Source organism: Copadichromis virginalis, linkage group LG16 (genome assembly GCF_057382275.1).
Source record: "Copadichromis virginalis isolate Kocher_CV1m ecotype Utaka linkage group LG16, C_Virginalis_male_GT1.1, whole genome shotgun sequence".
NCBI classification, from domain to species: domain Eukaryota; kingdom Metazoa; phylum Chordata; class Actinopteri; order Cichliformes; family Cichlidae; genus Copadichromis; species Copadichromis virginalis.
Window position 1 is genome coordinate 24,663,708 of NC_140633.1, and position 11,623 is coordinate 24,675,330.

The following is an 11,623-nucleotide window of genomic DNA, read 5'->3' on the forward strand; positions in this document are numbered from 1 at the left end:
AAATCCATGAATCCACATGGTAGGATTTGTAAAGAATTTATTCGTAAATCAGGGTGGAAAATAAGTATTTGGTCAATAACAAAAATACAACTCAATACTTTGTAACATAACCCCAGATCGAGGGAGATTATCAGTGGTCTTGTATGTCTTCCATTTTCTGATGATTGCTCCCACAGTTGATTTTTTCACACCAAGCTGCTTGCCTATTGTAGATTCACTCTTCCCAGTCTGGTGCAGGTCTACAATACTTTTCCTAGTGTCCTTCGAAAGCTCTTTGGTCTTGGCCATGGCGGAGTTTGGAGTCTGACTGTTTGAGGCTGTGGACAGGTGTCTTTTATACAGATGATGAGTTCAAACAGGTGCCATTCATACAGGTAACGAGTGGGGGACAGAAAAGCTTCTTACAGAAGACGTTACAGGTCTGTGAGAGCCAGAGATTTTCCTTGTTTGAGGTGACCAAATACTTATTTTCCACCCTAATTTACGAATAAATTCTTTACAAATCCTACCATGTGGATTCATGGATTTTTTTTTTCACATTCTGTCTCTCACAGTTGAAGTGTACCTCTGGTGCAAATTACTGACCTCTGTCATCATTTTAAGTGGGGGAACTTGCACAATCGGTGGCTGACTAAATACTTTTTTGCCCCACTGTATCAGTGTCATAATTACACGTTAGAAACTGAATATCTTTTAGTCTCAGCTGAAATAAGCAGGCTTAATTTATGACACGTGTTTTACTCTAAATTATAGTCCTTAAAAATATCAAATAAATGACCCACCTTTTACAGAATTCCTCATATTCTCACAAGTGAATTTAAGAATACTTCCTGGATAAAATGTGTATAATAAAAATACACATAACAAGAATAATGCCATAAGAACTGCTCTATTTATTATTTCTCGGATAAATGCTTAAAAAGACAGCTTTTAGATTAAACGCACTGATGCAGGTTGTGCTGAATGGACGCACGTAAACAGCAAATGTTTGCATCAGGTGGACAAATAAAGCCTCCAAATTCAGCCAGACAACAGAGACGAGATGCTGCAGGTCACTATATAGCTATACTACCTTAAAATTGCCATTGTTAGCATCTATCACAAAAAATCTTGTATTCAATCGTCTAAGAAAATCATAATTAAATATTTATTTGGGCTGTCATTAGCAGCACCTGCTCTGCCTCGTGTTCATAAATAACTAATTAGTAAAATCAGCAGTCATTCCTGTCCGAAGCTCCTCTTTCTGCTTCTGGTCATGTTTTAACTCTTATTGAAGTATCGCAGAGTACTCTCTCTGGAGACGAGGAAATGATAAAGGAGTCTCACAAACAGCTGAGCAGAAGCTGCTGAGTCCCTGAAAATTGTAATTTGATTCGTTTTGTGTCACATCTTCCAAAATCAGGAGCATTAAACAGATCCATTGTTCTCTCTGCTCTCTTCTCCCGCTGCATCAGCTGCTGTTCGCCGGTGCGGGTGTGAAGTTTGAACCGCACTGGGCCACAATTACACAGCAGAAGACGACACAATGTGGGCATTGTTGAAACTAGAAAGCCCAGTGCCCAGTGTGTGTGTGTGTGTGTGTGTGTGTGTGTGTGTTTTGTCGGGCGGGGGTTGTGTGAGGGGGTTGGGGTCTGCGTCAGGGTCTTAGCCACATTCCTAATGTGGCAAGAGATTGGGGGGTTCTAGTGTAAGATATGTGAAAGGCATCTCTGTTGGTGGGTTCGGTCACAGATGCGTCAGATCAGATCATGTTCACTGATGTCATCCGCATTTTCTTCACTGAGTGCGGGCATAAAACTTTTTTATAGCAGATCAATTAAAATATAGATAACTATATTTACAGTCAAGATCTGGTATGGCAAATGCTCAATATTAACTTCACAGCAGGGCAGTAGCAAAAAAAAAGGTTATAACTTCTTCCTGTAATTTAAAGCATTTAATGCTGATTAATACACCATTCTTGACTCTGACAACGCATTTAGGATTATTAACATCTGGACTATTCAGCATAAACAGTGTATTTATTTGCAGATATTATTATTTCCAATAATTATTCATAATCATTCATTTTTTTTGTGTTCATTTTATGCTCAGTAAAGAAACTAAGAGGTTTTTTTTGTTGTTAGATTTTGTCTACGTGTCTATGAGAGAGTTAAAAGGTGTGTTGAGTTCACCTGAAAGCAACAGCACTTTCATGTCCACTGTTGCCCTGGGTGGTTGTGTAACACAAGCTGTGGGAGAAGGTGAAGCCGCCCAGCTTTGCATTGTCTCAGGTCAGCGGGAAGAAAGAGGTCAGACAGGTGGACCCCTGCAGGTGCCGAGGGCTTTCTTCACAGATTAGCTGCACCTTTGTATGAGCAAAATGAACACTCACTTGAGAAAGATTTGCGAGGCCCCCAAGGTCGAATCACTGGAAACGATATCAGCTTTCATTAGTCACTGGAGAACCGGAGTCCCCTTTCTCTATGAGTGCACGCTTATTGCACTGACTTAAAAGAAGTGAGCAAATTTAATTCTTAATGTTCACAATAATTTGTTTTTCAGATTTCAGTTTTACTTACATGCAGCAAAAACATATCAGTCCTATAAAGCCTGAACAATGAAATAAAGGCCAGATAAAATACTCAAACTAGAGGGTTTTTAAAGCTTAATTAATTATACATTTGCATATATGGGTTAGGATTTGTATCATTTTTGCAGAATTTGTATTTTGTGCAATTTATTTAGTTTTTTCAGGGGAAATATTACACTGATCATGTAGGGGTCTTAAAAACTTCTCTATCAAATATGATACACTTTGCATTACAGGATTAAATTATAATATTTTTAATCAGTTGCAACTCATCAATGTTACTGATGTGTTACAGATCAGAAAAATAACATAATCTGTGTGTTTGACCTCATATCAACTTCCTGTAAAGCCAATATTTTAAGGTGTTTGGGGGGGAAATACCTCTTAAATAAGTCTTCAAGTATTCAGCAGAATTTGAAATAAAATGAAATGAAATGTAATCATTTCACAAAGCTGTTTACAATAACATCTAAGAATAAAATCTTTATGTCAACATCTTCCTCCTTTCTGAGCATGTCATTTCAAATCTTTATACTATTTCTTGCTGAGTCTAACTTTGCCCTTTACTTCAGATCCTGGCAAGGCAGAAAGGCGAGGAGCTTAAGTTTCACAGCACCAAAGTCGACATGTCAGAGACTGATGGAGGAAACTAAACCCAAAGTTATTGGAGAGACTGGGAAGCATGTCCAAAAGGCACAGCTGGTGCAGGCAATTTGCTGGCGTGCCAACACACTGATGATTGCAACGAAACGTAAACAGATGGATGTTGCCACTTAATTTGGAGGACATCTGTAATATTTAAATGTAGTTTACATTAACTGAATATTAATTTAGACATGAGCTTCACTTTTTTGTGCAGCATTCAGGACAATTCACTCTCAGAGATGTTGACTGTGGTGTAAGTGTTCATGTTGAATTTGGATTTCACTTATTTGCCACCTTGTAGGCGTGAAGGTGTCAAATCAACTGTTGGAGTTTCAGGAACTCTAATACTAACACTCCCGGCGAGGCGGCCATGCCAGCGCTATCAGTTTCAAAATTAAGTCAGCATAACAAAACCAAACCCACAAGAAAACATGGCCGGAGCATACAGTTGGCATAAGCAATTTGCCAGCTGGTGAGCCAAGAAATCAAGTCTTATTGAAGGTGACAGAATGACGGTCAAAGTTATTAAAAGCAGAAAACATCTTTTGGTTACTGAATTTATTTTTTTTGTTTCTTTTAGATCTTCATAAAAGTAGGTTAACACTGGACGTATAGCAATAAATGTTTGGCTGAGGAAATTTTATTTTTAATGGCAAAGGGCATCACGGTGATGTGGTGGTTAGCACTGCCACCTCGCAGTGAGGAGGTCCAACCTTTGACTCTAACCTGGGGTCTGTCTGTGTGGAGTTTGCATGTTCTCCCTGTGTCTGTGTGGCTTCCTCCCAGAGACGCTGATGGGGTTAGGTTAGCTGGCGAATCTGAAGTGACCACAGGCATGAATATGCGGCTCTCTGTGCTAAACCAGGGTGTAGCCTGCCTCTCATCCTGTGTCACCTAGAATAGGCTCCAGCTTCCCTTAACCCTGAATTAGATAACCAGAGAGAGAACAGTTGGATGGATCGTTCAACGAGGTGATACACCATGCTTATATTATATGTTAAATATGTTAAGACACAAACAGGAGTACAATAAACTAAAGTAGAGTACCACAGATTCAACAAGAGAGTGAGTGCCCTGATTTTAAAGGACTGAGAGTGGGAACTGACCTCGAATTCGTTTTAGGTACGTTGTGAAATCCAAACAACTTGTGGTGTCCCTATGAGATATGCCTATAATTTAGCAGCCTGAACAGTGAACATGGTATCTCTCTGTGGGTGCAGACAGGCACCGGAGAGGTGCATGAATGCTGAGTGATAACAGAAGTTGTGTCTGCATCAGTGGCTGTGTAAAGCATGCCCTAAAGTTGGAGCAGCTGATCCCAGTCCTGTTGTGACAGTGGTGTGGCTCTTTGTAAGGAGACCATCCGCAGTAAATTTGCTCCACTCCCCTCGCACAAATGATTGGTTCCATTTATGGCTCCTGGGTTTGGCGGGGGTGGACGGTGCTACTGGGTCAGCAGTGAGGGGAGTGGGACCTCGCAGACCTCTTCAAAATCTTTCTCAACCAGGCTGTGCAGATGAAACAGGGAATTCCTTTGTTAGCCCTGCAAAATGAGAAATAATTTCCGCTTTAGTGCAACGGACTGCCCTCTGGGATGTATTATCATTATGTCATGCTAATCATATCATACGCTAGGCAGTCTTTTTACATGAGCTGGGAAAACCACATCTTTTAAATAATCAGGTTTTCCTGAACAAAGAGGAAACGAGAGCTATGTAAAGCTGTCACATCAGGAACGGGGATTTGTTAATTCCTTCGGGTTTAAATGTCATTTTTCACGTCCAAGAGGTTGTGAATATTTTCCTCTATTCCTCCACTGATTTAAGCAAGAATTCAAATCTTATATGTTGTGCTTAACAGAAGCACAACCATAAGGCTTTTAGCACAGATTTCCTCAGTGTGATGCACCAAACATTAACCTTAGCATCTGCTCGGAGCTTAAAGCTTAACACTTCCTTTCAATTGTTATTGGCTGCTGTTGCTCAACATGAAAGCCTTTGTTGTTAAAAATAACTTCTCTTGAGGGGAAAAGTCACCGTGACTAATTCTAAGGAAACACATGCTCAATCATGAAGTCCCCGCTGGAGGTTTCCAACTTAAACTCCACGTATGTCCGGAGCCTCGCAGTACAGGCTCAACCTTTGAAACGGAGAGGTCAAGGAACACATTTCCATGTTTGCGAGAAGCGAGTTGAATGTATGCAGACCCCACAGGTGATTTTATCTCCTGACTCTGTAAGAAGCTGCCCGCTCTTAGTTTGGTTTCAGTGAAAGCATTTTGCAGAGAGAATTTATGTGATTTGAGGAAAAGGATGGGTTGCCAGGGTGATGAATGCTCCAGCTGACACAGCGGGAGATCAGCAACATCCAAATCACTCTACTGCTGTCTAAACCTGCCTGAATTTCGCTCAGCGAGACAATGCAGAAAGAGTTGCTGCTGCTGGCCCCAGTTAGCCCAAAACATCTGGAAAATTATCATAATGTGTCATTTAGTGCCTTTCTCCCATTTAAAATCAGCTGACTGTAACTTTAAATGAAATAAAACCACTTAAGTTGACCTTGGTGTCTCTCCAACTGTACTCAGGATATAATTAAATACAATTACGTTTTATAAATTTTTTAAATTAGGCATCATTTTTTGTACATATTTTACCACAAGCACACTTAAAATAACTCTATATTAATACATTAATTCATATTTAAAATTAGGGGAACTTCAAAAATATGCAAATTTCATTACAATCCAAAAACGTTCTTAAATCAAGTCAAGTCATGTGAAGTGGCTTTTGTTGTCATTTCAACCATACATATGACATATAACGGACAAACACAGGACTACGTAAAGTGCAATGTGCAAAAAGAAATGCAAAAATAAACAAGACAAGACAGTGCAATGGAAATGTACAAAATGCTGAGTATTGTGCAAAAATAAGTTGGTGTCTGTAGGTGTGTGTGTGTGTGTGAGAGAGAGAGAGAGAGAGAGAGAGAGAGAGAGAGAGAGAGAGAGATACTGCAGATAAGTGCTTGGTAGTGATGTGTATGCAGGTGTGCGTGTGTGTTTCTTTCAGTCCGTTCACTGAGCATTCAGGAGTCTGACGTCTTGGGGGAAGAAACTGTTCCGTAGTCTGCTAGTGAGGCCCCGGATGCTCCGGTACCTCTTTCCAGAAGGCAGCAGGGGGAAGAGTGCGTGTGAGGGGTGTGTGGGGTTCTTCACAATGCTGGTGGTTTTGTGGATGGAGCGGGTATGTAAGTGTCCCTGATGGAGGGAAGATAAGCTCCAATGATCTTCTCAGCTGCTCTAACTATCCGTTGTAGTGTATTGCGATCCGATACGGTGCAGTTACCATGCCAGGCAGTGATGCAGCTGCTCAGGAGGCTCTGGATAGTCGCTCTGTAGAATGTGGTGAGAATGGGTGGAAGGAGATGGGCTTTTCTCAGCTTCCGCGGGAAGTAGAGACACTGCTGGGCCTTCTTGGTTATGGAGCTGGACCAGGAGGGACCAGGAGAGGTTCTCCGCCAGGTGGACACCAAGGAATTTGGTGCTCTTGATGATCTCCACAGAGGATCCATTAATGTTAAGTAGGCAGTGATCTCTCTGTGCTCTCCTGAAGTCAACAATCATCTCTTTGTTTTGTCCACGTTCAGAGACAGGTTGTTGACTCTACACAAGTCTGTTAGCTGTTGTGAGTTATATTAAAAATAATCTTGCAACAAATAGATTAAATGTAACTTTACATACTGATAACAGTCAAAAATATAAACAGCTCATATAGGTGTACATAAACAATGTATATAAAGTGCAGAAGAGTAGCAGAGTCCTTAGTTTTTGGGTAAGCTTCTTGAAAGCACAGAGCAACTTTTGAGTGGTTCACCTTAATATCTTTCTCACTGATTTAGAAATGTGACAAATCTCCAGCAAAATGTACGCCACGAAACGCCAGATACCTCTATCGTGGGCATTACCTTTGATCATCTGAAATCAAGCAGAGTGATGTGATATCTCAGAACAAGAGTAATAAAAAAGAAGATCTACATGATGAAAACCAAAACCTGCAGAACGATCTTTGCATATTATCTCTGTGGGATTCGAAGCGCTGTGAAGAATAACATCAGTTTCTCGCCAGCTTCTGTCAACATTCCTGCAAAGATCATCAAAACATCATCATCATTGTTCTGCGCATAACGGATCGTGCAGAATACAGTGAAATTAAACTTGCTTTGGGTTTATTTAGGATTTCAGACTTTCCATTATATCCTCGCACCAGTAGCAATTAGTATCTAAATAAACAGGTCAGTCAATAATGAGTCTGACATCCGCTCCAGATGGCAGGAGATTTCCTCCTGTACTGCCCGTATTGTTATTTTTGCACAAGCAGTAAAAACAGAGACTAGACACTGTGCGGCCATGGAGGGGTATGCTGTTTTCTGTTTTGTTTTTTTCACTTTTCTGACTTCTGTTTTCCATAACCTAAACTCAGGATGTGCACATGGTATCACATCAGGAAGAACTCAGACTCTGTTTGCCGTTTGAGTATAAAAACAGATAAGTGAGGCTTGAGATCAATACTTCCTAAAAATGTCAGGGTGTTTATCTCTCACAGTGATTTCCTGGCTTGTGTACTTTGATTCCTCAAGACAAACTGTGACAAACTGTCAATATTAAGCACTGTTGGCCTTTTATAAGCACATCTTTCACTCTTTTCAAAGGGTAAAAAACAGGCTGATAGCCCATAGACTGTAATTCAACCATGATTGTCAGAGTTAATCATTTGGACTGTCTATTCTGTATCTAACAAGTTTATGTGACACCTCGATGCCATAGATACACTTTAACTCATTTGTAAACAGGAAGTTATAAAGAGAAATTGTTAAATATTTTTGATAACATATGTGATGTTTCTATGTACAGCAGACTGCTTGAAAAGGAGAACAACAGAGGTTTTGTGGTGCGGCTAGACTGAGAAATTAGTAATTACTATGTATGTCCTCATGGTATTCTTAGTCTTGACATAAAGTCTGAACAAAGTTGTGACAATGCTGAGGTTATATTTGACAAGCAACACACATGTTGTAATTTGAAGCAGCGTAACAGTTTCTCTTTCTATTCAAGAAACAGTAAATTTCTTTTATAATACGAGTGCTAATATATTATTCGAATGAAGTATTTTCTGCCATAGCTGCTTTGAAAGATTTATGTGCTTTCACTCTTGTTATTTGTTATTTTTAAAATTTATTTAATTTTTTAATTTTGTAATTTTTTTTTACTTTAGGAATAAACTGACATGCAACTCTGTGTGTGTGTGTGTGTGTGTGTGTGTGTGTGTGTGTGTGTGTGTGTGTGTGTGTGTGTGTGTGTGTGTGTGTGTGTGCGTGCAAAGCTTGTTTGATTACTGTGCTGAAAGCCGGTCAAGAGCAACTCGTGTAAAAATAGGAAATTTGACATGCACAATGAAAGCTGCTTACATCTGTCTGCAGTCATTTGGCATCATTTCCATGTCACCGAACACGGGGAAGATCCACTACACCAGCTGCTCTGCAACAGAGGGATGAAATCACATTTATAGTCACTAAGAGTGACACGCGAGTGACATGAAAACAGAAAAGTTTGACGCAGCAAGAAAGAACTGCTCCTAAGGGTGACAGAAAAGGTATGGGAGGAATGTCACCTATCGTTAGCACACGGAGCCTGAGCTGTTGTTTTGGCACATCCTGATGCTGATTGTGACTGTACTGTGAAATCACTCACTGTAATCCCAATATCTAATGATTTGTGCCTTCTCCAGAGGAATCTTCTATCCCATCAACTGACTTTAAAGCTGTTTAGTTCTTCCTCTTTGTGGCATAAATGACACACAGCATAAGCATCTTACTCGGAAGAAGCAAACAAGCAAACTATGAAAAGAAGATATTTTCTTGTATGACTACTCGTGTCCCCCTTCTCCAGTCTTTTAAGGTTTCCATGTGACTCTCCTGGAGAATTTCTGCTCATTCTGGCTCTGATGATGATGACGGGGCAGCTGAATGCAGAGACTTTGTTCCACTAATGAGCAGTGACATGCAGCTACACTGACCTATGGTGACAGAGGACTGCCCACATCAGCAAAACAATGGACTGATGGAATCCCCCCTGAACTCGAGCTATGGGGTCCTGCTACACCCTCACTGTTGAGAAGGAAATGGTTACTCGTGTGACCTGAACTGGGTCATAATGGATGATGATTTATTGAATCAGAAGGGTGACTGCTCGGAGCTATCACAGATAAAGAAAATTAAAAGGGAACTTCACTGATAATACAGAAGATTTAACTCATTTGTCACTGTCATTAATAGTTGAGTGCTAGTTTTAAAAAAATGTTTTTAAGCCTCAGATGAATGTGCTTTAGTTTGGTGTCAGCACATCTTTACCTGGACTTCGAAACAACAGATTTAGAAATCAGCTCTTTCATAATCAAGCAGACTTTAAAACACACGGTGCTGCAAGGATGCATGAATTCATAATTTCTGCTGCATTTCTATTTGACCTGTCACCAAAACTATGGATATTACTGATTTGTATCCTTCTCGCTTGTGTATCTGTCTTGGTCATATCTAGTAGATTTCTTGATTAATTCAGTTCATTTATATATATATATAGCACTATATATGTGTGTGTGTAGGGCCACTTTGGAGCAACAGTTACCTCATGGTGCTTTATACTGCAGGGTAAAGAACCAACAAGATTAGAGTTAAAAACTCAAAAAAGTCAGATGATCCACTATTATAAAGAAATGGGCAATAGTGGGAAGGAAGAACTCCCTTTTTAACAGGAAGAGAAAGCTAGCAAAACCAGGCTCAGGAAGGAATAGCTAGCTATTGTGGTGAGTTGGGTGGGGAGAGGAAGAAGAAGAAAGAAAAGAAGCACAAAGAGAAATAAGGACAAATAAAAGGAGTGAATGAAGAAGAAATGCTCAGTGTGTGTCAGAAGTCCACCAGAAGTCTGAGCCCATAGCAGCAAATAAAAGGGGTGGTCACCTGATCCAGCCCTAACTATGAGGTCTGCCAAAAAGTAAAGTTTTAGGTCTAGTCTTCAAAGAGGGGAGAGGGTTTCTGTCTCCTGAATGCAAACTGGAAGCTGGTTCCACAAGGGAGAGGAGAGGAGAGCTACAATGCTCTGCTCCCATTTTACTTTTAGAAACTTTGGGAACTAGATTGTGAAATCCTTGTGGGCTTCTATTTAAAGATATGATGATTTGTGCATTTTCAACTAAAAACTTCTTCTTTTAACTGACTGGGTAGTCAGCTGTTAGCTGCTAAGCAACACATCTAAGCAACTTGTGGCACAAAGTTTACGTGTGGAGTTTGAGTTGAACTTTCTGAGGGTATTTTGACAGTATTTGTGGTTGTTATGTATTATACGTTGTGAGACTGAGGAGACTATCAGAGATGATTCATCTCTAGGCTTTCACTTTATGACTATATAAAGAGTAGCCAGAGTTCAGTGCAGGTTTCTTTATAAACCTCCAGAGAGAGACTTGTTTTTGTGGAGATGCATGCTGGTGCTAACCTCATCAACACAGAGCAGCCTGCTTTAGGCTTTAGGCGTGTTAATAAAAGGAACTATGCTGCCATCTTATGGCGACAACTGCACTTCCGCTCCGTCACTACCTGAACTTTCCCAGGATCTCCGGGAGATCTGAACGCATCACAGTGTCAAACGACCAACACACCTGGACTCCTCACGCGGATGTGACGTAGCTTAAATCACCATTAGTTTATTTATTTATTTATTTATTTTTAGAGTTGTGCGCAGACAGAAAAAGAGAGGTAAGTGAACAAAAGGGATTTTGTGAACAAGTAAATTTTATGACCTCTGGGTGGCGCTGTAGTTATTCTGCACAGCAACAAAACCTTCACCTTTAGGCGATATCCACAAGGTTTGGTTTTGTGTCAGCTCCTTGAGATTTCCCTTAAACAGTCCCCTCCTTATCTAGTTTGCTTCTGACAAAAAAGAAGAAAAGTGTTACTGTTGCTCAGGGTTTTTTTTTTACTATAAAGAACTGTTAAGCTTTAATAAACAAATTCCAACAAAAAACATACACTGTGCTGCAAGCCAAAAACTGCTTCTTGGCCCAGTTTAATGCATCGTTTTCCTAACGTGCAGTAGGTGTTATCCATTGTCCAAAATCAATATTCATCTGGTTTTAAACGGCAGTTTGCGCGTGGAGATCAGGCCTGGTTCTGCAGGCTAAACCTTTTGAGATGCTTTTATGTAAAACTATCCGCAGACAACTGGGACAGACAGACCTGAAGAAATAATGGAGGGTGGACGCGGTGGGGAGTAGTCAGTCGTGCAGCCCTTACTCATTGGTTGCCTCAGACACAGTAGCTCTCCCTCTCACTCTCTCATAAATGCGCTCCCACCGCCGAC